This window comes from Protopterus annectens, chromosome 1.part0, assembly GCF_019279795.1.
Source record: "Protopterus annectens isolate FY-2018-M chromosome 1.part0, PAN1.0, whole genome shotgun sequence".
Classification (NCBI taxonomy): Eukaryota; Metazoa; Chordata; order Ceratodontiformes; family Protopteridae; genus Protopterus; species Protopterus annectens.
Genome location: NC_056725.1, coordinates 852,513,948 through 852,541,724, shown reverse-complemented (window position 1 = coordinate 852,541,724; position 27,777 = coordinate 852,513,948). Strand labels below are relative to the sequence as shown.

The 27,777-nt window shown below is 38.4% G+C and overlaps 1 protein-coding gene across 5 annotated transcripts in view; it reads right to left on the bottom strand.

Moving 5' to 3' along the window:
• Window positions 1-26,337, bottom strand: part of FILIP1 (filamin A interacting protein 1) — a 1,235,241-nt gene extending 1,208,904 nt beyond the window's left edge. For all 5 annotated transcript variants that reach the window (XM_044063667.1, XM_044063671.1, XM_044063673.1 and 2 more), the window contains exon 1: window positions 25,753-26,337. The gene's annotated coding sequence lies outside the window, so the exon portion shown is untranslated. The remainder of the gene's footprint in view (window positions 1-25,752) is intronic.
• Window positions 26,338-27,777: the final 1,440 nt, after the last annotated feature.

Below are 27,777 nucleotides of genomic sequence, written 5' to 3'. Positions count from 1 at the left end.
GATAGATAGATAGATAGATAAGTGAGGCAATCATACCTCTCAGTCTGTTAGTGCAAAAAATCTGGGCAAAGACAAAAATAATGGGGGGACAAAGGTCCAAAAATATGGACAATTTTTAAATATTGCTCATATAAACTTAGAAAGCTGATAACAGTTTCTGAATCAGCATGCATTTTCTGAAGGGTTTGAAGTCTGAAACTCAAACTTCTCTCATCATTTAGTTACTTTAATCCTCATTGATTTTCTAGAAAATCTCTAATTTTATGAGGAATGGGCCACAAATATGTGGCAAAAATCTGGACACTGCGAAAATCTGGACAGCTGAGAAGTATGGAGGCAATGTTTAAATTGACAGTCAGTATACTTAACAGCTGTTTTGTTGACGCAATTGATTGACATAGAAGTTGATTGACAATTGCGTGAGATTCCTATAATATCAGGTTTACAGAATTTATTTTCCTTCTTGCATATATCCATTGCTAGCTGACTTCCACTCTTTCCCTTGGCCTCAACATTTGGCCCACCTATTCTTAACATAGTTGAATGACTTCATTGTTTTACATCTGGCCGCTTCATCAGGTAGCTCATTTTTGGCAATAAAATCCCTTTCACAAAAAACAAATAAATAAATAAAAATAAAAGTAAGTATTGCCTGTCACTCATCTTAAAATTTTCATTTCTTGTTTTTTAATATTCTGTCTCATCCCTGTCCATTCTGCATAGATCCACCCTGTTCATACTTTGCATGAGTACCCAGTGCATTCAGATTATATATTCCTGAGCAATTATTTCAGATAAAGAAAACAGTCTAGATCAACTTATTAATCAGTTTGTTTTGTAACCAATTGCCTTAATGTTAGCAAACTGGGCAGGATAAAAAGACTTCCTGTACAATGCAACAGTCTTCATCTCATCTTATGGGATACCCAGGCATTTCCATCCAAGCTGACAGATATAATCTCTGCAACATCTTTATATTAAAGCCTCTCCCTGGTACCATGCCTGGTATACCTCCCATAGAGGATGGATGGCTAGAGGCTAGCCTCACAAGGTCCTTAAACAACTTCAGATGGCTCCTCTCAACACAGAAAAGTGATGGCTATATTCTAAAAATCCTTCTGGATTGCTCATATCCTCAGCCACACTGAGTGAGTTCAGTCAGCTCCCTTTTAAGGAAACTCACGTCTGCTACAGGTACCACTAATCATATCCTTCCAGTCACTACCCAAAGCTGATGACCATGGGAGAGGATGGGGACATAAACTGACAAGTAAACTGAGAGATCCATCCTCTGACTTGGCTTTTGCTTCTCCTCCACAGTTTAGAATAACATTACTGGTACTGCAGTCACCACTGTCACTGGTATCCTTACTGTTACTGCTGTTATCAGCATTATTGTCATCACTACTGTTAATGTTATCATCACTGTCACTGGTATCCTTACTGTTACTGCTGTCACTGTTATTGTCATCACTACTGTTAATGTTATCACCACTGTCACTGGTATCCTTACTGTTACTGCTGTCACTGTTATTGTCATCACTACTGTTAATGTTATCACCACTGTCACTGGTATCCTGTTACTCCTGTCACTGTTGTTGTCATCACTACTATTAATATTATCACTACTGTCACTGGTATCCTTACTGTTACTGCTGTCACTGTTATTGTCATCACTACTGTTAATGTTATCACCACTGTCACTGGTATCCTTACTGTTACTGCTGTCACTGTTATTGTCATCACTACTGTTAATGTTATCACCACTGTCACTGGTATCCTGTTACTCCTGTCACTGTTATTGTCATCACTACTATTAATATTATCACTACTGTCACTGGTATCCTTATTGTTACTGCTGTCACTGTTATTGTCATCACTACTGTTAATATTATCACCACTGTCACTGGTATCCTTACTGTTACTGCTGTCACTGTTATTGTCATCACTACTGTTAATGTTATCACCACTGTCACTGGTATCCTTACTGTTACTGCTGTCACTGTTATTGTCATCACTACTGTTAATATTATCACCACTGTCACTGGTATCCTTACTGTTACTGCTGTCACTGTTATTGTCATCACTACTGTTAATGTTATCACCACTGTCACTGGTATCCTTACTGTTACTGCTGTCACTGTTATTGTCATCACTACTGTTAATGTTATCACCACTGTCACTGGTATCCTTACTGTTACTGCTATCACTGTTATTGTCATCACTACTGTTAATGTTAATACCACTGTTACTGCTATCACTATTATTATGATAGCCTCTGTCTTAACTGTGAACAAATTTCCAGTGTATTTAAATCCTTCCACCTCAAGTAGCTGCTCCCTTGTCATCTGCATAAGGTAATCCACTCTTTTCTGAGCGGATCCATGACTTTTTATTTTAAGGCCTTGGTTTTCATCCCAACTGCTTAACATTTAGTAGCAAATTGTAACAGTGCATGGTGATCACAGTCTTTTGAGGATAATAGGGCTATGGCATCTGGAAACAGCTAACATGCCAGCCTGATGTCTTCAAACTTTATACTCTCCAGAGCTTGACTACTCCTTGATATCCTGCCAATAAAAATCACAAAGAAGAGGTGAGACAAGAAACACCTCACATAGTTCTACACATACCCTGAACATATTCAACTCAACACTGAGAATGAAGGCACAACTCTCAGTCCTTAAATACAGGAATTGAATGGTTCACAAAAGTAGCCCAGGGAACTTGTACCCTTGATGAATTTTGCACAAGGCATTTTGGGATACATTATGCCATATAGCTCAAAAAACATATATAGACAGTCATGGAAAACTTCCTCCAATATCTTCAATATCTGTGCAAGGGCAAAATGTTGATTACCGTTCACCAGCAATGATGTATCATGCATATATTACAAGAGCCTCATGTAAATAAGTGCTGTAGATGTTATTGTTTTTGCCTTTGACTTTGTTATTAGTTGTTTTAAATGTTGGTATTGCTGCTTTAAATCTTAATTAGATAATGGAGCTAGCAGGATGTTTGAGTATATTTAAACTATTTGCCACTGTTGTTATATCTAAAGAAGTGTTTGGTTTGACCACGAAAGCACTCAGTTTGTTTTCCTTGGAATAAAGATTTTATACCTTCACCTTGTTGCTACCTCTGAAGTTCATTACACGCTGGATACATTTTTCTCACTGAGGTACTTTATCCTTACACTGCTTTGTTTCCATTAGCAATTCAGATGCTTGACTATTGGATGAAGCCTTCTTTTCAGCAATCTGGCATATGTTTTCCACAAAGACTTCAGACATGTGATTCCTCTATAAATTGAATCCATTCTGCTATACTTGAAAGGGGAGGCCACTACCCCAGTTTTCCAGTCCAGAAGTATTATCCCAGTTTACCATTCAACACTGACAGGTGATTTAACCAGAGCACCACAACATTGTTGCGTGCCTTTCATGTTTCTAAATAGATCTCAGTGACTCCCACAGCCTTGCTACTCGACCACCACACTGATGTCATCTACTAAAGCTGATCTCATACCTCATTTGCTCATGGCACCACCTCCCCAGAGGAAGAAATGTCATACTACTTCTTCTACCTCTCAGAAATGTTCAGCATTTCTTCACTCTTGTTGAGAACAATTTGGCCAGTATCTCACCTCATCTTTTGAACTGCCAGATAGTTTTCCAGAAGCTCTTTGAGAAAATCTAGAAGCATCCTGTAAAAGAGAAGTAAGCTATTCCTGGCACTGGTTCTAAAGCATGGTTCTTGAGCACATTTTTGCTTAGCAATCCACTAGAGAGAAGCAGTGGAAAGAATCCATTGTTGATATTCTAGTCTTATGTTTTCATTTTTTTCTAACAGGGTTTCTTTCAAATGTGAGGATAACGTGACTACATATATCTACTGTAATGAATCCATCCACACAGCCACAACCCTTCTTCCCATTTTTACGCACAGAGTCAAGATGTCACTTCAACAGTGACAATCATCTACAGCAAAAGTTTACACCACCAGGTGGCTAGCCCTGCAGCTGTAATTCTTCCACACCACATACTGGCATGCTCACTCACAACTATGGCCAATTTAGAGTGTCCAGTACACCTACTGTGCATTTTTGGAATGTGGGAAGAAACTAGAGCACACAGAGAAAACCCACATGAACACAGGGAGGACATGCAGACTCCACACAGAAGGCAACCTAGCCTAGAATCAAACCAGGGAACGACAGCACTATCCACTGCAACATTGTGCCACCATTTCTACTGTAATTAATGACATATATAATAAAATGAGTACGTATCACTTCACCTAAAACTCATTTCACCTAAAATCATTTCACCGAAACCAAATCACCTAAAGTTCATTTCACCTAAAACTCATTTCACTGACAAGTAGTACAATAAGGCAAGTCAAAGGTATATGTCCTTTTCCTCACTGTAGTGTGATCCTGGTGTTAGTATATATAGTTGGGGGGGGTGGCGGTGCAGCCCCCCCACATTGGGTGAAATGGGGGGTGTAGCCCCCCCCTTACTTTGTATTTATGGTGTCTGGTTTTGTTTTACATTATTTGGTAAAAGCCAACTAGGTGGGGGGGCTACACCTCCCACACCCCCAATGTGGGGGGCTGCACCCCCCCCACACCATCCTTAATATATATTCTAACACCAGGATCACACTACAGTAGGGAAAATGACATATACCATTGAACTGCTTTAGATTACTACTTGTCAGTGAAATGAGTTTTAGGTGAAATTAACTTTAGGTGATTTGGTCTTGGTGAAATGAGTTTAGGTGAAATGAGTTTTAGGTGAAGTGATACGTACCCAATAAAATATATAAAAATATATATAAAATATCTCTGTGTATCCAATAGTCAAAAGCACCACTCCTTGCAAATCCCATTCATCCTACCCACACTTTGTGTTCCTGGCACACAAACAGCTTACAAGAGCAAAGGTCATTACAACTCAAAGCAGTTCCCAGGTCATGCAATATAATCTTGTCAAATTCTATCCTCAACAGGTTCTTCACTTTGACAGCTACCACAGTTGATGAGTTCCTGACTGTGTCAGTACCTATCAATCATGTCCAGAGATGCCCTTGCTAGCATTGCTCATAATAACTCTTTCTTTAACCTCATGGCTTCCATCACTTATTTTGTCTACCACTGGGCCTAGAATTACCTCCATGGTAAGCACTGACCCCATTATAGCCACAGTTCCTTGCTTACATTTCAACTCCTGAGACCTTGGCCGGAGTCCATTCCTCAACCTCCCCAAGTAAATGTAAAAGTTTGTCTGGAGACAGAAGCTGGAGTTATCCCACAGAGGAACATGCGCTAGGCATTACCATGACATGGTCTGGGTTTGGGTTCATGAATCTGTTCTCTCCTACAGCCATTTGACTCAGCATACCAGCAAGTGGTTACCAAAGGCAGCCTATCACCTCTCATAACTTGTTGCTCAGACTTTTATCTGCTTCATGTTCTACTAGTTACAGGGAAAAAATGCTGACACTTTGTCCCAGTTGGCAACAATACCTTTGATTCTAGCTTTGATCTCCTCATTCAGACTTACCTTCTCTTCAACCACCCCTCCCAGATATGTTGTGCTGTTAACCTGTTCCACTCTTTTTCTTTTATCTCACTTTTAAGCTTCTCTCAATTTACCCAATTTGCTGCCATGACCACTATCTTTTCTGTACTTGGTTTCATCCCACATGCTTTCAGTTTTGCATACCAGTCCCTATCATTTGCTGGTGTTCCTGGTCAGAGACTATTTGTAAATTCACATCTTCTACATACAATAGTATTGTTGACCTGTCCACTCTGACCTGTTTGCTGATGTAGTCCATGCATGAACAGCAATGGACTCAGAGCTGAATCCTGATGTATAGTCGTTCCTACTGGGACGCCCTCTGGGAGTCTTAACACTGTCCGTTACTTTTGTAATTAGGTCCCTGTACAGGGCCTGCACTAATTTTAACAATGTTTCTAACACTGAATTATGAGTCAATACATGTATCTGAAATTATGTGTAAAACAGCAAATGCTTTATTTAGATTCACACTGGAAAACAAGAAAGCTAATTTTTCTTTTGCTGGCTTAGGAACTGCTATAGTAAATACAACTGCTGTGTAAGAAAGAGAAGAATCAAACATTTCAGATTGGAAATAACTGCCTGAATCATTCAGAAAATCCTGCATGAATGAGAAGTTTGACATTTATAGTAGGTAGTCGTAAAATAATTAGAACACCCCTCCCCAACCTTTTTCTTCTGTGAAAAAGTATAAACATGTTTATTTCATTTTTAAAATCTTGTGTTGTATGTGTATTCTATGCCAGTCTTGTTCCAACAATGTAAATATTTATTTATTTATTTATTTACACTTTGCTGACCAAATTTCCCAAGTAGACCAATGGCCTCTTTTCGGGGAGACCTGAGGTGGTATTCATAATGACAATGGGGAATATAGCAAGGGCAGCAAGCAACTTCCCCTTACTCTTTTTGGTCAGTGATGTGGGAAGTGTTACGTTCATGACAAACACAAAACTCCACTTGCCAGCAAAGTCTGAAAGATTTATTTAGCTCTTTCATTCTACAATGAACATGGCCTTCATCAGAAGAGTGTAATGCTGACTTTAATAGTTCATACTGAATGTCATGAAAAGAGATTTACATATTAGTATGTATGCTGTTAAACAGGCAGTAAAATACAAGCTATGACTTAGCTGTTGCACAATGTAAAATTCCTTTCCACAGGCAAATGGCAAGAAAAGAAGAGACATCAAGCGCATAGAAAGTCACTACAAAGTAATATTGCCAGAACATTCTTTATACTGCAGACTACAGATATGATAAGATCTAATACAACAGATGAAATAAAAAAATCACTTGGAAAGCATAAGAAGATTCTGGAGACAAAACAACAAGGCCAGGCCAAAGACTAGTAAGGATAACCACCATGTTATAATTAGGTTTATATCAAGAGTTATCTGGCAGCCCTGAGATGTAGAAATATTATGTTACTAGGGTAACTCAGCAACTCAACTTCTGTCTGATCTCAGGGCCACTCAAGCTGGCTGGCAAGGTCTCTTACTAATTAACTAAATAAAGTCCCTTGTTGTCCATAGTCATGGCTGCCAAAAGTTGCAGCTACTGATAACAGTGGTATGTAGCCATGGACCAACTACTGATAACAGTGGTATGTGGCCGTGGACCAACTACTGATAACAGTGGTATGTAGCCGTGGACATAATGACAATAATCAAGATGAGTGCTAACTGTATGGAACGCAGATCTTCAGGCTGTATACATAACAGCAAAGATGATTTTTTTGTTCCTCATTAAAGAAAAAAATGTCACTGTTACATTATTCACATAAAATGAAGAGAAATATTGCATTATGCTTTCTGGAATTGTATGCAAATATCAGGAGCCTCTAAAGAGTTTTGGAGCAGTTTATGGGAAGCAACTCCTTAAGCATATACATATAAGTGCAGATGTTCATTTAGACATAACACACACATGCACACTCGCACAAGGGTACACTTGTGCTCGGATGCAGACATATACACACAAAATACACATATACTCACACACACACACACACACACACACACACACACACACACACACACACACACACACACACACACACACAAAACACATGCAAACATATACACAGATGCACACACACACACACACACACACACACACACACACACACACACACACACACAAACACAAAACACATGCAAACATATACATGTATGCACACACACACACGCACTTATGCAACATACTAATATACACACACATATCACATAGTTCAGCCCTATCACCCATCCTCCTGTCTTTGCTCTCAGAACCTGTGATCTAGGGCAGAGCACTTATAATGGTTGAGTGATATTAAAGATGGAGCTTTGTGCCCTATAAAAGCTCCACAAAGAGCCAATGCATGACAGCTGTGGCTGGTGACAATCTAATAGTGCTGTCTATAACCATAACCAATGTTAATGCAGTAAGTAGGATCTATCTTTTTCTGCGTAGAGGGTATGGATTTAGGCAAGACACTCACCTGTGTAGATGTTTGCCACTAATGTTTCCTGTCTATGTAGATGGTGTTTGCTGATCATCTAGCATATGTTCATGTCAGGATAATGAGCTAAATAAGAGAATATCAGCTAACTTTGCTAAATGTATGGACAGGTTTGGGGTTGTTCAGTTAGATATATATGGTCACTGCTGCTAAACATACCCTTCCTAAAGATTGAGGATAAAACCTTTTATTTCTCTAAGCACTCTCCTTGAGCGCTAGCTACAAGAGCTACAAGAGCTCAGTACATTCTCTCACACACAGTTTTCTACCCAGATGCATACTTCTAGAAAAGCATTGCCAATACCATATATCACTGCAATGCCAAATAATTGCTCTAGAATTTGCCTAAACCATCCTAAAGGATTCATTTGCAAATAGACAGGCTTGAACATTAATGCACAAAAGAGTTTCAGTGACTATTTCAAAAAGCATGAAGTAAAAAAGATATATATCCTACTCACGCTAAAGGTGTTTCAGGTCGAGGTAAAGCAAAATAGTAAAAAATCCTGAAGCAGCACCACAGCTTAGGCTTTGAACCAAAAAGGCAGCTGAAGCGTTAAAATCTAAAAATGAACTTCATTGATCTGAGGAAGGCGAAGTCTCGTCGAAAGCGCTTATCATACTTAGGCCTATTTTTTATTTGTCTATATTTTTGTTTTATTGAATAAAGTTTGTTTTTAGAATTTAACACTTCAGCTGCCTTTTTTGTTTAAAGCCTAAGCCGTGGTGCCGCTTCAGGATTTTTCCTATTTTTTTACTATTTCAAAAAGCATGGGTCACAAAAACCATATGTGGAGTTGTTTATATTGTTATATAAACCATTTTTCATTTTTGGCAGAATTAAGTACCAAAAAGCAAGATCCACAAGCCCACAAGGGTGCTGTTTTAAATGCAAAATTTTACACACAAAAAAATGACTCTGCTTTGAAGTTTGCGCATACACTGGTCTATGTCCACATTTCATTTTTCCCTTAATCATTATGCTTTACTAGCTACCAGCCACAAGCAAATAGACTGCAAAAATTAGCCTCCCATTATGCTGTAAACAAAATATTGAAATCCTACCCAGGTCCATATGTATGAATCACAAGTGGGTCTCGTCTCTGCCACAGGACCCAAAATCAGACAGCAGAAAAGTGGTGAAAATCAGTAACAGCACAGACATATGAATTATACCTAGTCCTAGATATCTGGCTCCCACACTCATAATCGGACAGCAAAGTAATGTGGACATACCGTAGTTCAGGTATTTGACTAATGTTTTACGGAGCAGAACAATATATTGGCTCATTTGCACTAATCATGCATTATGTCATTTTAAGCCCACTCAAAAGCCAAAAAACATTTTTCTGAATTGAATAACATCAATTGAAATATTCAGCTTTTGTGGTTTTCATTTTGTGTGTGCATACAACAGCTGTCACAATAAATAGTTATTATGACTGGTCTTATGAGATTCAAAATATAATGTTTTCATGTTACTTTTTAGGGCCCTTTTAGTTCTTAGTCAAAATCCTAGAATGAGATCAATACATGGAAGAGTGTTTTTATCTCTTCATAGTCAGTCATGACAGCTTTTGCTAATATACCTGTGTAATCTTATCTAACAAGGGCTACGTCAGTAAGCAATAACATTTTCACAAGACAAACTCAGTTAGTTTACAGATAGCAAATACAATGAGCTCTGGATCATATGTTGCACTGATGTGTTCCAATTTTTATGTAGTCCATCATTTAAAATACAGCTGAATAGGCTTGATGACTTCTGGGATGATCTAAGCATGAGCACAATGACTGTCTGAGACAGGAATTGGGTGTTAACAGCAATCCTTCTGTGACAATGTGAGGTATTGCCAGCTTTGCCAGGAGATGTATGGCAGTGGATGTGTAACTTACGCCAGCACAGCTAGCTGGAATTTTATAAAGAATTATATGTCATTCTTATATCAAACTGATTTGCACATATGCTTGTATTGAAAAATGCATTTGTAAAGCTGCTTGTATTAAAAATGTACCAATAGTGTGCCCCGATGGACATAAAAAGAAATATACACGCATAACTGTTTAAATGTGTATGTTTTAACAGAGGCTAGTGGAAGTGAGAGGTTAATCTCAAACTCTGAAAATAGTTAATTTACCTGGTTTAGGCTGTAAAGATTGTATGTTACAGTTGTCAGTGCAGCCAGAGACAAAACAATATGTACTAGGAAGCTTCCTGCATTGTCATTAGGATGAACTAATTGCTACTCTGGAAGTGTGGAGGTTTGAAATTGTTTTATGACTTCCAGAAGCTGCATCAGATCTTAGCAAGCTCTATGTGTGTATTTTATTTGGCACATATGTGCTAAATCCTGGCAGTTCCTAGCCATAGGAGATTGCATGGGAACCATAAGTCAGATGACCAGATGTTTGTGATGTCATTCTGTATTCCTTCCCTAAAACAATGTTTAATACTAGGTGAGTCTAAAGTCTCAGGATACTCTGTTTTTGTAACCTGACAAATAAGGATCTCTCACCTACTTCATCTTGTCTTGCTCTAGTAAGTAACCAGAGAATAATAATTATTTAGATCAGTCAGGAAAATATAGTGAAATTAGTTAAGTTAGTTTTTTCTGCATCTGCGTAAATCTGTCCTTCTGTGTTATTTTAGTATTTCCTGTGATTGAAACTCAGGTGTATATTGTAAATAGATATTTAGTATTTTCTTGTTTTTTATTATTTATTATTAAATATATTTAGACTTTTCATTGTGGCTGGTCTTTTGGGCGGCCACGGTGGTGCAGTGGTTAGCATTGTCACCTCACAGCAAGAGGTTCTCCGGTTCGATCCTTGGCTGGGATGCCTTCTGTGCGGAGTCTGCATGTCCTCCCTGTGGTCGAGTGGGTTTCCTCTGGGTGCTCCAGTTTCCTCCCACATCCCAAAGACATGCAGTAGGTGGATTGGACACTCTAAATTGGCCCAAGGTGTGAGTGCATGTGTGCCTTCTGTGGAAGGTTGGGCGCCGGGCTGGCAACTCAACACTGTAAAACTCCACTGCCAATCATGAGCAGACAGGTGATCCACTTTGGTGACTTCTAACCGGGAAAAGCTGAAAGAAGAATTGCGGCTGGTCTTTTAGAGAATATTTTAATCTCTGAGAGTACTGATATATATTTGGTGATAGCTCTGGCCACTCCTAAAAGCCTTACATCATTGGGCAAACACTACCATTTGTATTAATATTAATTTCACTCAGTATATTTGGGTATCCTTGTAATAGCCTTGGAGTAGCTGACTTTGGAGTGTCTGGTAGTGGTATAACTACCTTATAGTCTAGGCAGAAAGTGGCATAGCTAGTAAATCTGTGCCAGCCTTTCTCAGGTGTGTGTGTGTGTGTGTGTGTGTGTGTGTGTGTGTGTGTGTGTGTGTGTGTGTGTGTGTGTGTGTGTGTGTGTGTGTGTGTGTGTGTGTGTGTGTGTGTGTGTGTGTGTGTGTGCACGTGTGTGTACAAATCAAATCTCAAAGAATGCACGTGGCAGTTGCTTGGAGCAGGGGGCATGAATCACTGGTTTCACAGAAAGAGTGGGGAGAACTTGGCTTGGATACTCAACTGAAGTCTCAACTCTATAGCTGTGCCATTGGGGAGGCTTACCGGGGATTTGTATGGGGGGCCCAGACCCCAGAATGAGTGTGTTCCCTGTGTGATCTTAAGGGAAATTGTGCTTAAAGCAGAGACCTGCATCGAGAAATATTGGGTCTATATCAGAACATCGAAGTTTTAAAACTTCAAATGTTCTAATATTGACCCGTTTTGACCGAATGCTAAAAATAGCGAAGCTGCAGAACACCAAATTCTTTCCTAGGGAAAGAATTCAGTTGGCCGGTTCTGTGGCTTCACTATTTTCAGTGCTGTGGTGGAAATTTACGGGTTGGGTTCAGGTAAGTGTGTGATTGTGTGGTCATTAGAATTAGGGTGCGGGTTAGGTGAGTTAGGGTTAGGGAACAGGTTAGGTAAGTTAGGGTTAGGGCATGGGTTAGGTGAATTAGGGTTAGGGCACAGGTTAGGTGAGTGTGCGATAGTGACGGACCTTAGGGTTAGGGTTTGCGTTAAGGTAAGTGGATAGATAGTATTGTATGTACAGTTTAGTGTAGGGTTAGTTGTAGGATTATAAGTGTATGTGTGTGGATTGATATTTTTTAGGTGTGCTTGTGTTGTGTGCATGTGTTTCGGAATAGCGAATTTTTTCCCAAGGAATAAAATTGCTGTTCTGAATGTTGATATCATGTGGTTTAGATATTTTAAGTTCGATGAAATAGCGTTCGCTATATTCATCTTTTGATAGTGTGATATAAACGCAAAATATTGACTGTATCCATTTTTGTTCCAGGTGAACATCCCTCTCCAGAGTCAGTGGTGAGGACTCAGGCTCCTTGATTACTGGCCCAGAGAGGTGACGTCACATATTGGTGAGCAGTGGTGTGGATATTAAGTGAACTTCTGTAGCCTGGAAGCAGTTATCACTAAAGCTATGTCCTCTGATCATCCACAAGGTAAACATTCAGAGTGTCATTTCACAACAGGTTTATTTTTTATTATTTTTTGTTAGTTTAGTTTAGTCAGAGAAAGCAGGCAAAGATGTCAGCAGAGGATTATGGCATGATGACCAAGAACCAGTTGGCCAAGGTGTGCAAAGCCAAAGGATTGATGCATGTCAACCTGACAAAAGATGACATGATTTCAACCCTAGTCACAGCTCAGACCATCAACCAGGAGGATAACCGGTCTGGTGATGGGAATTTGCAGCCATTAGAAATAGGGCAGTTCACCTTTTCCTCAGAGGACTTAAAAATCCATCTGGAGTTAAAGAGAATTGAACTGGAGTCCATACATTTATAACTAGAATCATCAGAGAAATGTTGGTGTTTGGAGGCTTAAGAAAAAGAGACACGGCAGTGTTTAGAGGTCAAAGACAATGAGAGTCTGTGGCATTTGGAGGCTGAAGAAAATGAGAAGCAGCATCAACATGAGAGGGACATGCTGACTCTTCGCCAGGGTCATGGAAGTAATTGGTAAGAGAATAACTTGAACTGCAAAAGCAATATAGGTCTGTAAATTTTTTCCACAATTTACAGAGGGTGATAATTTTGATAGTTTTATTCATACATCTGAAAGAGTATGTAAACAGTATAATGTTGACCAAGGGCTCTAGGTATGGTTCCTGACCCCCTTACTCCATGGTAAACCTGTAACAGGTGTTTCTAAATTGTCTGATATTGATTGTTTAAACTATGATAAAGTAAAGAAATGTTTACTTGAATGTTTTAAGTTAACCCTTTGAAGCTTACAGAAAAAAATGTTGTGGGCATAGACGCAAGGCAGATGAAAGTGTCTGTGATTATATTGTTGAGTCAGGTCACCATTTTTGAAGTGCTGGCAGACTTTTTGGTGATGGAACAAGCCCATGGCACTTTGCCCAAGAACATGAGCATCTAGTTGGCAGACCGAGAATGTTACTCTGTAGATGAGCTGGTGAAAAAGGGGGATCTCTACTGAGCAAGCAAAGCATCACTACACAGGAAAGGGATACCCAGTGCTGCACGTGGATATATGGGAATCCATAGTGGGCAGCCTAAACAGGGGAAGCAATTAGTTCAGGTATATGGCCAGGATCAAGGGTTAAATGTTTTAAATGTAACCAGTGGGGCCATGTATCAGATCTCTCTCTCTCTCTCTCTCTCTCTCTCTATATATATATATATATAAAATCTATAATATATAGATTTCCATGGAGTCAAGGTGGGGAACAATATGTGGGGGGGGGCAGCAAGTGGGAATAACAGTATGCCAGTGGTACATTATCTGGAGAAAACAGGAGTACCAAATTATCACCAGAGGTTATATCCTATCTTAATGGATGGAAAACAGGCCACTACTAAGAGATACACAGCTGCTGACATAACCATTGTGAAGCCTGCAGTGGGAAAAGAGGAGCAGTACTTGCTTAGGCAGTCCACACCAGTCAGATGTTTAGGAGGAACCCTATTTCAAATGCCTTTGGCCAGGGTTCACCTTGACTGAGATGGTGGAAAAGGAAGCAAGCAAGTAGATGTGTTTGAGGATATCCCTGGAGATGTCTTGATAGGGAATGATTTTGATAATGCAGTACCTTGTGTGTATGCAGTTACATGCAGTCAGGCTTGCAGACAGACATGTTGAGCTGGTAGCCTGGGGAGACTCAGGCAGATCCCACACCTGAAGTCATGGCTGGTTTGGTGGCTATTTCATGAAGGGAGCTACCCTGTAGCCATGAGCCTGAAGGTGAGCCACAACTGCTGGTAGGTATTGAAGTTCCCCTGGACAGAGTGACTGCAAGGGCAGAGGTGAGTGGTAGTACCCATGTTGAGAGTGAGGCACTGTTGCTAGAGGATATCAGGGTATGGGTTAATGTATTCCCAGACAAGCCCATTCCTCTCAAGAAATATTTCTCAAAGGTCATTTGAAAAACTAGCTTGAGTCTTCAAAGGGGAGGATAGATGTGATGATGTGAGGTATTGCCAGCTATGCCAGGAGAAATAGGGCAGTGGATGTGTATTATACACCAGCACAGCTAGTTGGAATTTTGTAAAGAATTATATGTCATTTGTATATCAAACTGATTTGTACAGGTATTTGTGCTGAAAAATGTATTTGTAAAGCTGCTTCTGTTAAAAATGTTACAACAATGTGCCCTGCTGGACAGAAAAAAAATATGCATGCATTATTGTAACTGTTTAAATGTATATGTTTTAACAGAGGATACTGGAAGAGAAAAAGTTAATCATAAACTTTAAAAATAGTAAGAAATTAAATTACTAGGCCTAGGCCATAAAGATGCTATCTCACAGGTTTGACTAAAGCCAGAGATGCAGTGTCTGTAAGAAGTATTGTTTATTAGCTCCTGTAGGATGAGTGTGTTTTATGGTTTTATGACTTCCAGAAGCTGCAGAAGGCCCTGTGTGTGTGTATTATTGACACATATGTGTTAAAACCTGGCAGCTTCTAGCAAAGGGGGTTGCATAGGAACCAGAAGTCAGATGAACAGATGTATGGGATGTCATTCTGTAATCTAGGACAAAAATAATGTTTTAATACTAGTTGAGACTGAAGTCTCAGGGCAATCAGTTTTTGGAACCTGACAGCAAAGGATCACTCACATACTTCATCTTGCCTTGCTCTAGTACATAACCAGAGAATTGTAATGCTTTATATCAGTCAGGAAAATATAGTGAGATTAGTTAAGTATTGCTTTCTCTGTAACTGTATGAATTTGTCCACCTGTGTTATTTTTAATATTTCATGTGAATGAAACTCTGGTGTTTATTGTAAATAGATATTTAGTATTTTCATGTTCTTTTATTATTTATTATTGAATATATTTAAACTTTTTATTGTGGTTGATCCTTGGGAGAATATGTTAACCTTTGATATTACTCATATCTGTTTGGTGACTCTTTGGCCACTCCTGAAAGTCTTAATGCATTGCTCAAACTACCATTCATATTAATATTAATTTCATTCAGTATAATTAGGTACTGTTATAACAGCGTTAGAGTAGCTGACTTGAGAATGTTTGGTGACAGTAACTACCTTATAGTTTGGGCAGAAGGGGGCATAGTTAGTAAACCTGTGCCAGCCTTTCCCAGGTGTGTGTGTGTGTGTGTGTGTGTGTGTGTGTGTGTGTGTGTGTGTGTGTGTGTGTGTGTGTGTGTGTGTGTGTATGCATGTGTGGGTGCAAACAAAATCTCAGAGAGTTTGTGTGTCAGCTACTTGGATCAGAGACATGGAACATTGGTTTCACAGAGAGAGTGGTGGAGGATTTGGCTTAGACACTTGGCTAAGGACTTAAGTCTGAAGCTGTGCCAGTGGGGAGCCTTACTGGGGACCTGTGAAGAGACAAAAAGAGAAACCAAGACCCGGGTTGAATGTGTTCTCTGTGTGCTCTTAAGGGAAATTGTGCTTGTTGCAGAGAGTTGCATCTGGAAATACTGGGTTTATCCATTATTCTTCTGAGTGAATGCCCCTCTCCAGTGTCAGTGGTGAGGACTCAGGCTCCTTGATTACTCCCAGAGTGGGGACATCACAATCAACATTAAAAAAAAAGTTCAACATAGTGTCTCCTTGCCTCCACCAAAATAACACTATCAGGGTCCTTGAAAAGATGAACATAGTAAGAGAAACACCCTAACAGGATTTAATTGTCAACAATGAACAAAGGCTTGACCAAGAGTGGCACAGTTAAGAAAGCCTTACAAGACTGAAAAAATGTAGTGATGCCACAAACATTTAGAGGGTTCTGGTGGTCTCCAGCAAAAATTAACAGAAAAAATTCAGAATGAACAGAGATAAGACAGTCACACAATTAATAGCAACGAGCAAAGCTAGAAGAGTCTGTGGCTACTGTAATGATGTGCCATTCACATTATGGTGTGTTATTCATATTAGTATCAGTGTTAAATACCTGCACTATTAACTGTATTGATGCTCCAGATATGTCTCTTTGACAAAATTCATTCCCTTTGGGAACCCCCTTAATTAGGAGGGCAGAGCAACTGCAGGGATCATTGTTTTCTAAAGCTGGCTTTACTTTTATATATGGATAATAGTAATCAGATAACAGAAAAAGAAGAATGCTCAGTTTTCCTGACTTGATTATATGTGTACACAGGTGTAAACATACACACAATAAAGAAAAAAGTGAAACCAGAGACAGAACTCATTACTTATGTATTCTTACAGAATAAATTGGTACATTCAATTTAGAAGCTAATGATCTGTGAATACAGCTTCCAGTGTACAGGAAGCTGGAATAGTTACACATTTATGCTGCTGTGGAATTATCTGTGATTTTCATTTTTACCAAATTTTTAAATGACCATCACATGAGATGCAGGGCATTGCATTAGCAAGAAAGGACATAATATGTTGAGAAAGAACTCCACAAAACATACATTGAAATAACAATAACAGGTTCAGTTTAGGACCAAGTGTTAAACACAGCTAAAGGAAAAATTCACTATAACTTTCTGAAGAAATATAACTGTTCTGTACAACTTCAAAAATATGTGTAACTGACCTCTCTGACAATAAGGTGTGATAGGAAAATGAATTACTCCTGGATATAGCCAACTCATTTAATCACCCAAGGGCTGACTATCATTTTATTATTGCCCACTTTAGAAGATGTTTTATTGTGCTCATTACTTACAGGATTGGTTCATATGTGCATCTGTTTGATTTTGGTTTAAACCGATGAAAATCAAATAGACTTCTGCAATTATTCGAGCAAACTGGCAAGAGATGTGTTTAGATTCCATGAAACCCGTCACGGCATTTATTTTACCATTTTATAACATCTGAAAAGTCACCCAAAACACATGACATTAAAGAAGCTATGTGTAAGTTGTATAAACTCTCCCAGAAGAAAATATCTTTTGAAAGTAAACAAGACGCATTGATTCAATGGGTCTTATTTTTCTAAATGAGCATTACAAAAGAGTCACAAAAGCCTCTCCACTAACATTTCTCATCAAACTGCTGTTTTCTAGAGTAGACTACAGAAGTCAACTAGCATATAAGAAAGGGTTCTTTTATATTACTTCAACCCTGCTATCTTTGTGTTATATTCCACTTTCTTCAGTTATCTACCTGTCATCCCTGTTACATTGCAGCCTATCAGCCTACCTACTCTGAGCTTGCTTCTTGCGCCTCCATATTATGCTCAAGGCTTGGCTTAACATTAGAGTTTTTACGGAGATTAAGATCCTTTGTAGCATTAATTGCAGTCTATTTGTAAGCCCAAAAAGCATGCCCAAAAGTATTTTTTCCACATGGCTTTTATTTACATCTCAGTTCCATAATGATGTATTCACATATTAGTAAGTATCAGCACTAGTTTGACAATGTCAAACATGCCTTTGTTATCAATAACCATGTAACACCCCTACCTAAACAGCCCACTGAGTTATGTAACATATATGTCCTTACAAATTAAAACAGTGACTTTTGAAACGTTTTGACTTTTCTTTCTAGAGCTGACTCCTTAAGAATTCTGGTTTTCATTGAAGTAAAGTTCCAGAAAAACTTGTCTTCCAAAATGCTTTTTACGTGATGCTTCAGCTCCCTATGAAAAGCCAAGATTAGCTGGCATAGTACTATAATAATTTTGTTTTAATTTCAAAGTTGTCCAAAACCATTAAATATGCTTTTCATCTCCGCAGGGGCAATGAAAATTAGCTGCATGATACACAATGAACCCTCACCAGACATTAAATAATTTTTTTTTTATCTGCAAGTATTCTGAACTTCTTTTGTTCAGACAGCTGTGATACAATCCTGAACTAGTCTGGCATGCAAAGAAGTTGAGAAAAAGCACATGGTGCCATAAGAGACACAAGGAATGCACACACACTATAAACAATATTATAAATCATGTTAAGAAATTCTGCTAAAAAGTAGTACTTCATTTTATAATTAGAATGATTTACTGTGCAGACAAAAAAATAGAACTTCCAACTCATGAAACAAGATTATGTCTTCTGCTACATAAAGACTTAGCATTTTGTTATATCCAGTCTAATCATTTAGAAAATTATTTGTTTTTGGTAGAATTATATCTCATGTGGATATTTCCATTAAGGGTGTCTTCCTGTCTACCCTTTGATAAGTTTCCTAAATATGTAACCTTTCATATGGGAAAGTGACAGTATTCCCTATGAGTAGTAAAGTACACACACATACACCTTAATAATCAGTATTTCTGTTAAAAATTAATGTAAGCAAGCTGCCAAATACAAATTTTAAATGATGAAGGAAAACCATGTTCCGTTTAGCCTGACAGTTTTATTCACAAGGATGCAGCTGGTGTTATAATTTTAGAAGGCCACAGAAGACGAGGAGATGAAGCTTGGCATAGTGCAGTGTAAGCAGGTTGTGTGAGCCTGCCTCTCTGTTTTGTATGCACTTACAAGGGAATGATAATCAGTGATTGTCATAATGTCATTTGTCACACGCTGAGCCTGCCAAACCAAGTCTACTATCAGATAAACACATGGCTTTAAAAGATAATTCAAGACTTGCTTTTCTGGAATATACTTGTTCATATTTAGATCTATAATATCCAGGCTGTCTTACTTGATTATAGGTATATGTATTGTATGCAAGTTCTAGCCAGAATCAGCTAAGCGTGACCTCATTACGTGTAAAAGAAAGCAGCACAACCAGCACGGATGCAATATACACTTCGAAGGCACTATATGTAGCATGCAACCTTCCCTACATGAAGTAAGTGCTTATAGCTAAGAATTACCCATGCATGGGTATGGTGTGTGTGTGTGTGTGTGTGTGTGTGTGTGTGTGTGTGTGTGTGTGTGTGTGTGTGTGTGTGTGTGTGTGTGTGTGTGTGTGTGCTTACGTCTCCTGTGAGTGAGTTAGCCAGAGAAACAGACGCATAGAGAATGTGCTTGGAAATGATATATTATATTATATGTGCTAATGTTAGGCAAACATGCCTGCTGCAATATAAATAGAATGAGGAAGCTTCTAGTGGTGTCATATAAATGTCTCACAGCTCAACATCCAATTGTGAATGTTAACACATACTCCATGATGAAACTCAAGGCACACAGGAATTCTAAACTGAAAGCAAAACACTTCTAGATCAGAAAACAATTACTCTAGATCAACAGGTATGCAGTGAAAATACACTGAAATACTCAAAAATGCTGTTTTTCACAGAGACACAAAGGATATAAATATGACCATGGAGGTTGCACTTCATATGACTTGTAAAGCAGTTTTGTCAGCACACTTTATTGACTGGATGAAACAAGTTGATTTAAGTACTGCTTATTTATGCTGTGATAATCAGCAGAGAGGACCAAAGAAGCTGATTTAAATATTGTTTATTTATAATGTGATAATAAAGCTTATTTAAGTATCATGTATTAATTCTGTGATATTCAGCAGAGAGGACTTATCCAAAGTGCATCTATGTCAGCTGTGGCCTGGTCACATGCAATAAAAAAAAATATGGTTTATGAAACTCATCATACTCATGGGATTCTCCTGTATACTGCAAACATAAATATTCAAACTGTAAGCTGATCACATGATAAGCAAACAAAGCAAATGCTTTCATGGGTACAAACTTAAAAAACAGCAGGATTTGTGTAAGTACAGAGAAGTACTTATACCGCTGTGACCATCAGTATAATATATGTAGTTTTACTTGTTTGATATGTAAGATGTAGCAGCACCATTAAACAAAATACAAAAGGAAAAAAAAAACAATTTCAAATAAACATATTCTGCAAATTTAGCCAGTACCAGGGAGCTTTTATTAAAACATTTGTTTTTGGCTATGGCCTAGTGGAAGGTATAAGCTATAGGCTATAGGAGGAAACATCTCTCATAAGGCAACTGATTCCATTATTTGATGAATAAGTTTGCATTGAGTAACTACATCAGTCACTAGAAATCCTAGCATGGAGTCATGCTATAATTGGTGACTGCCATAGTTTTATGTTTGTACAAAGCTTTGCATATATGAACCATGAAGTATTTAGACAAAAGTGTTTAAGAACCACTCTGGAACAATAATGCTACAGTACAACAGCTGTACACACAACTGTTCTGCATGAAAAGGAAGGTGAGAATACACAATGTGCATCAAAAACATACACAGTCCAGTTTTATAAGAGGATGAGAAACATTTTTTTTCTTACAGCCCCACCTTACCTTCATCATTTCCATTGTTTGACTGTAAACTGCTTAAAGACTTTTGCCCATATAGGCATTAATAAGCTGTACAACTATACTGCACAGGTGAGGATACAACTTAAAAACTAAAACAGTTTACAAAGTGCAGAACTCTGCCTGACAGATGAAAAAAAATGCAGTATGCACAGCTGTAATACTGCCAGCGAGGATGAAAGGTAATGCAGTATGCACAGCTGTAAAACTGCCACCGAGGATGAAAGGGATTGTAGTATGTACAGCTATAATACTGCCACCGAGGATGAAAGGGATTGTAGTGTGTACAGCTGTAATACTGCCACCGAGGATGAAAGGGATTGTAGTATGTACAGCTGTAATACTGTCAAGGATGAAAGGTAATGCATTATGCACAGCTGTAATACTGCCACTGAGGATGAAAGGGATTGTAGTATGTACAGCTGTAATACTGCCACCAAGGATGAAAGGGATTGTAGTATGTACAGCTGTAATACTGTCAAGGATGAAAGGTAATGCATTATGCACAGCTGTAATACTGCCACTGAGGATGAAAGGGATTGTAGTATGTACAGCTGTAATACTGCCACTGAGGATGAAAGGGATTGTAGTATGTACAGCTGTAATACTGCCACCAAGGATGAAAGGGATTGTAGTATGTACAGCTGTAATACTGCCACTGAGGATGAAAGGGATTGTAGTATGTACAGCTGTAATACTGCCACCAAGGATGAAAGGTAATGCAGTATGCACAGCTGTAAAACTGCCACCGAGGATGAAAGGGATTGTAGTATGTACAGCTGTAATACTGCCACCGAGGATGAAAGGTAATGCAGTATGTACAGCTGTAATACTGCCACCACAGATGAAAGGGATTGTAGTATGTACAGCTGTAATACTGTCACCGAGGATGAAAGGGAATGTAGCATGTACAGCTGTAATACTGCCACTGAAGATGAAAGGGATTGTAGTATGTACAGCTGTAATACTGCCACTGAGGATGAAAGGAACTGTAGTTAGTACAGCTGTAATGCTGCCACTGAGGATGAAAGGGATTGTAGTATGTACATATGTAATACTGCCACCGAGGATGAAAGAGTATGCAGTATGTACAACTATAATACTGCCACCGTGGATGAAAGAATATGCACTAAGTGATGCCAAGGAGCTTCATGCATTGTGCATTGTTTCTAACATGATTTCCATATGCAGCTACCCTGTCTGCTAGTGACCCACATAATTTGATAATATTCTACAGATTACAGAAATAGCACGTTTAAAGTAAGAAACATAGTACAAAATGAACTATTTAAAAAAAATGAAAATAAAAGCATTAGAAGTAGTTTTTGAACAAACGGATAATTTCTAAATGTTGTACACTATAACTAAAGATAGAACCTGATATTTTAGACAATAATAAAATGTGAGAAGAGTAAAGAAAACGTTAAATGGTACAACTAATGGAGTGAGAAATATACTGTCACAGTGTTGAGCATGAGCATTAGCTTTAATGTTTAGGAAGCACTATTGATGTGGTAGAGTCCGGCTCAAATTAAAATGGAATAGTAACCCTCATGACTTAAAAAACAGTATTTTGGCACATTTGTTAGCATAAGTAATTCCTAGGACAGATGAAGCAAATTAGGGGGATTGTATCTTGATGCCTAAATATGTGACAATGTGCTAGCAAATTCTGTGAACTGGTGTATAAAGCACGTGAGTCTTAATGACATTATTTAGAAGCCATTTCAATTTTTAAAACATAGAGACAAAGCGGTCCTTTTTTTCTGGTGGACTTGAAATAGAACAAAATGACACAGTGTGCATGTATGTGTCAGTGTGTGTGTTTGTGTGTGTGTGTGTGTGTGTGTGTGTGTGTGTGTGTGTGTGTGTGTGTGTGTACATGTATTTTTGTTTTTTTTTTTGTGTCAGCTCCTATTGAAATCAATTTGTCAGAGAAACTCATACGAAAGATAGTCACACAAAACTGAAAAGTAATAGAAATGCTATATGTGTAACTTGACAACTGCATCATGATACATGAAAAAGTTATATAAATAAAATCATTATCCAATTTAATCTATGATATGCCAGTGGCATGCACACTTAAGGAAGAAAATTATTCTGAAAGTTATGAATTCTTGATTGCACTAAATGGACTTTACTACCTGATTATTGTAAGACAAAATTCATACCTGCACATGGGATGTTAATAAATCTTGCAAGCAGTGATACTTGATTAAATCAACATAGACAATCTTTTGCATGATATGTTTGTTTCAGAGTAAAAACACACAAGAGAAAAACCACTTCACGGTATTAATCCTTTGCTAAAACAACACTCCTACACCACATTCTCCATCACATTCTCCACATTCTCCATCACAGACAACAATCCGAGCTAGTTGAATTATTCTTTTTCAGGTTGATGGTGGGTCATTAAATCCTTTTCCACCTCTCTCATCCTATGTCAGTGTTTTAAATCTAATGACCCCCTGAGACACAAGTCAAACTTTCTAGTTTGCGCTAATTAGCTCTAAGTTATCTACTGATCATGGACTCTTGCTTCAGAAACTTTTGTCTGGGCCGAGTTAATAGAAAAAAGTAGTTGAAATTATGCCTGTTGTAAGATATCAACACTTTTCCCATCAATAAACAAGTATTTCTCAGGGTTGAATAAGGTCAAGAAACTATATGTCTGATCATTAGATTAGATGGTCATGACAACCTGGGGAAGAATTAGGAATGTGCTACCATTTTGCAAACTGAACAAACACTGTGATCACACCATGATGAGGACCATCCAGGAAAAGGTACTAAGAGTCTGAAGAGCAATTTCTGAAGCATTCAGTAACAGTATCTCACCACAGCTTTCTACATATGACAATATAATGTTAATGTGATTATTATTTTTGTTGAGTATAGGACTCATCTTTAAAACTAGTTGAAATCAATAACTGCTGAATAATGTGAACTAGGTATTGCCTTGCCACAGGGTTTGGAGATAAGCACAGTTAGAGGGGTCACTTTTTCCCCAGATATAATTTCTGCCTTATTAATTTACTTCATTCCGTTTACCTGATTAGTCTAACTTAATCAAAGGCTCTATAACAGAAGAAATGTAAATGGTCCAGGCACACAGCAGAAACCTACTGATGATTTTAGAGTCAGCCTAAGCAACACATTTTTTGGAAAAAAAAAAGATCAGTCAATGGAAAGGAAATCCATTTAAACACAGAGAGAATATGCACTCTCTGTCTATCCTGACATCATCCAGCTGTCAAGCTCAACCAGACACTAGAGCTAAGAAGCAGTAACACTGATCACCAAGCCATCAGTAAAACTGTGAATTACGTCTGGTAAAATCTTAATTTTACTTTCATGCACTTGACCTCTCTAATTTTAGTTCTAATCAGAAACACTGTGCCTGCTGCATTCTGTTATACATTGTTTGTTTTGTCAGTTTTCTAAACAGATGTCACCATTACTGCCAAGTTAATAAAAGGTAGTTAAGGGAAGTTGCATTCCCCATTAAAAGAAATGTATGTTACACCTATACCCTTAGTTTAAAGTAAAAGTTCAAATAATTCAAACTGTAGTGCACTTTTGCTGAAAAAGTGTTTTTCTGTTATTCTTTTTAGATTAAAAAGTTTATTACTTTCAGAAAGGCATGCCTTATTTTCCTTGCAACAAATATAGCATAAATCTTCTTTCATTACAAAGTCAAAGCAACCCCTAAAGCCGGCTTAAAAGCAAATGCAAAGTCAATGCCTCCCCCACCCCCCACCCCCACCCCCCAGCTTCAAAAGCAAATGGCAAGATACTTGAGCAGGCAACTGTTAATGTGGGTAAGCAACTGAAGGGACAGTTAACATGTTTATCTTTTCTTAATGTTCTTTCAGCTTCTTCACTTAGCTACTGACTCTAAACCAGTACAGCACAAACCTTAAATGGGTTTCTGCTTCCATTTGAACCATTTTAAGTATTTTGAAAGAGTAAAGGTTTCTTCTTATATTGAGTAGCAACTTTGGCTCTAACAATTATGAAATGCAGGTAAATAACACTGATCAGCTGTTTTTCAAATAAATTACAGTCTGAGTAATCGCTACAAGGAACAATGGTCTTGCATAATTTTAGAAGATGATTATTTTATCATGACACTAACCTAGTCTTAAGCAAATAATCACATGTTGGAGTGATTTTTATCCTAAAAACAGTAACAAAAAGAATTTTACAAAGGCTACCCACTGGCAGCATACTGTACTTACATGTTATCTTTTGTCCAATAAGTAGACAGACATAGAGCCACACACACACACACACACACACACACACACACACACACACACACACACACACACACACGCACGCACACACACACACACACACACACACACACACACACACACACACACACACACACACACACAGACACACACACAGACACACACACACAAAGCACCCTGTGCTGTCCATGACACCACACACCACATACACACACACACACGCACACACACACACACACACACACACACACACACACACACACACACACACACACACACACACACACACAGCCATAATTCCTTTCCCATTTTTTTCCTGTAAAGGACATGTGCAGTTCTAAAGCTGAGAAACGTAATGTGAGTTACAATTAATTCAGCCCTAAGACACGGAGAAAGAAAGACCAGCAGACAGCAACAAAGAATTATTTTTCATTTTACATTTTATATGATACCATCACTGTTATTTGGCTTATTTAATGTGTGTGTGTGTGTGTGTGTGTGTGTGTTTGTGTGTGAATGTTGACATATGTGTGTTACTGTACTCATTCATGGTACAAAGAGGTACTGTTGTCACTTCAAAGAACTACTTTTAATAATAATAAGGTTTGTAAACATTCTTCTTACCTGACTAAACTCTCTCTCAACTTCTCAGATTAAACACTGAATTCTGCAGTTAAACTTATCCTTGGAGAATTTGTGTCTTTTTAACCCCAAAAGTGCGGCAGTCCTTCACTCGGATATTTCTCTGACAGATTCCAAATCCAGAATGTGTGAGAAGGCAATGGATTTTTCTTCCTATGGGTCCATCAAGCACTGAAGTCATGCAAAAATTGATAGAAACCAGGAACAAAATGCCCTTTCTTCACAAATATTCCAGTCAGCTGTGATTACAGAATGACACCCTTTGGTCAGCCTTTCATGTGTTCTTTATTCACAGCTCTTACTGATTTTTTTTGTTTTTAATAATAACAGGTAGGGAGGGACTCCTGAGGAATGGGAAGACACAACACAGCCATAAAGTTTCCCTTTTCTTGTGTCAGACTGTATATGAACACTGAAAGCTCGTGGAACTGAGCACTGATGAGCTATATTTAACTAGTGCTCTCATATACTGGATTCTCTCAACAGCTGAAGAGTTTGGGGCAGGCTTTTCTCAGTTTCACAGCAGCTGAGCTGTCAAAGGGTACTGAAGTATATAGACTTGCTGTTACACTGACTGCAATACTGAGCAGAAACCGTCAAATCCTTCTAAGGCCCTTTCTGCCAAATAGTTCACTGGAGTTAACTGCTATTTTAGGAAATGACCACATGCCAAGGCTGCGACATAACATTTCATAGTCACAGTTTGAAACAGGAACTAGTGCTACAGTAGAGAGCTGATAGGTAACATGGACAAAGGGATGTGCTGAAACACTTGTCATTTGCAGAGGTTGGATGTTTCAGAACAACAAAATAAAAATTACTTATGGACAAGTTTACATTTTATCAAAGAAGACAGCAGATTTTTAGTGTTTAGGTCATTGCTTCACTACCTCTTCAGCTTCACTACACCCCGTAAGTTTCTCTGTGGTAATAGGTTTATACATTATTACCAACAATAAGCTAATCTGTATTACCCACTGCAATATGTTATTTATGTGATTGCCGAAAACACATGCATGGAGTAAGGGATATTGGCTGCACATTTGAATTACACAATAGACATTATGCATAAGTCTTAAGGATGTAGTTCCTAAAAAAGATTTTTTTTTATTTTACTGTATAAGAAAGTTTATGTAACACCTGAAGTTTTGAATGGGGAAGGAGTGTTTTTCACACCTAGTGCTTGATTATTCATCTAGCAGAGCAAAACAGTAAATCTCAGCCTTTCGTTGAACAGTGGATGGGAAATGATCCTTAAATAGTCTGCAGTGCATTTAACACAGACAAGCCAGACTGCATTCATGTGCTACTGCTGCTTCGTTCAATGGCTTGTACCAGCTTGGAATTCCAGATCACAACAGCTGTAAGTAACATGGAAACTCAGTTTGACTGCTTAGTGTGACACAATTTTGTGAGTCTTCTGTTATCATCTCCTGTTGTTTAATCAGCTGGCTACCTCACTACAGTGTCACTAGTGCTTGTTTGTTATGTACCCTACACATACGCTTGCAATTTTCTGGCTTTTCTTCAGTGCTATGTCTTGCATTGTTTGAACTTGGATCCTTGAAGTTCCAATCAATTCATATAATCTCACTTTTTTCCTTTTATTTTTGTCAGGAGCTGGGCTGGAGCTCTATAGTGTGTCCAGGCACAGCTGGGAATGATGCAGTGTAATGCAACAAATTCAGAAAGGCAATTCCACACAGAGAGAGAGAGAGAGAAAGCTAAGAAGCTAGCTGTTGTTGTTGTTGTTGTGTCTTTCGGCTTTTCCTGGTTAGGGGTCGCCAGAGTGGAACTCCGGTCTGCTAATGATTGGCAGTAGATTTTTACATGCCGAGTTGCCAGCTCTGATGCACAACCTTCAACGAAGGTACGCCCATTCACGCATGTCTCCACAGAGAAGACGCTCTAGCTGAGAATCGAACAGGACAACGTCTTACTGTGAGGCGACAAAGCTACCGCAGCACCACCACCGCAGTCAAAGATAAGAAGCTAGCTACTTTGGGG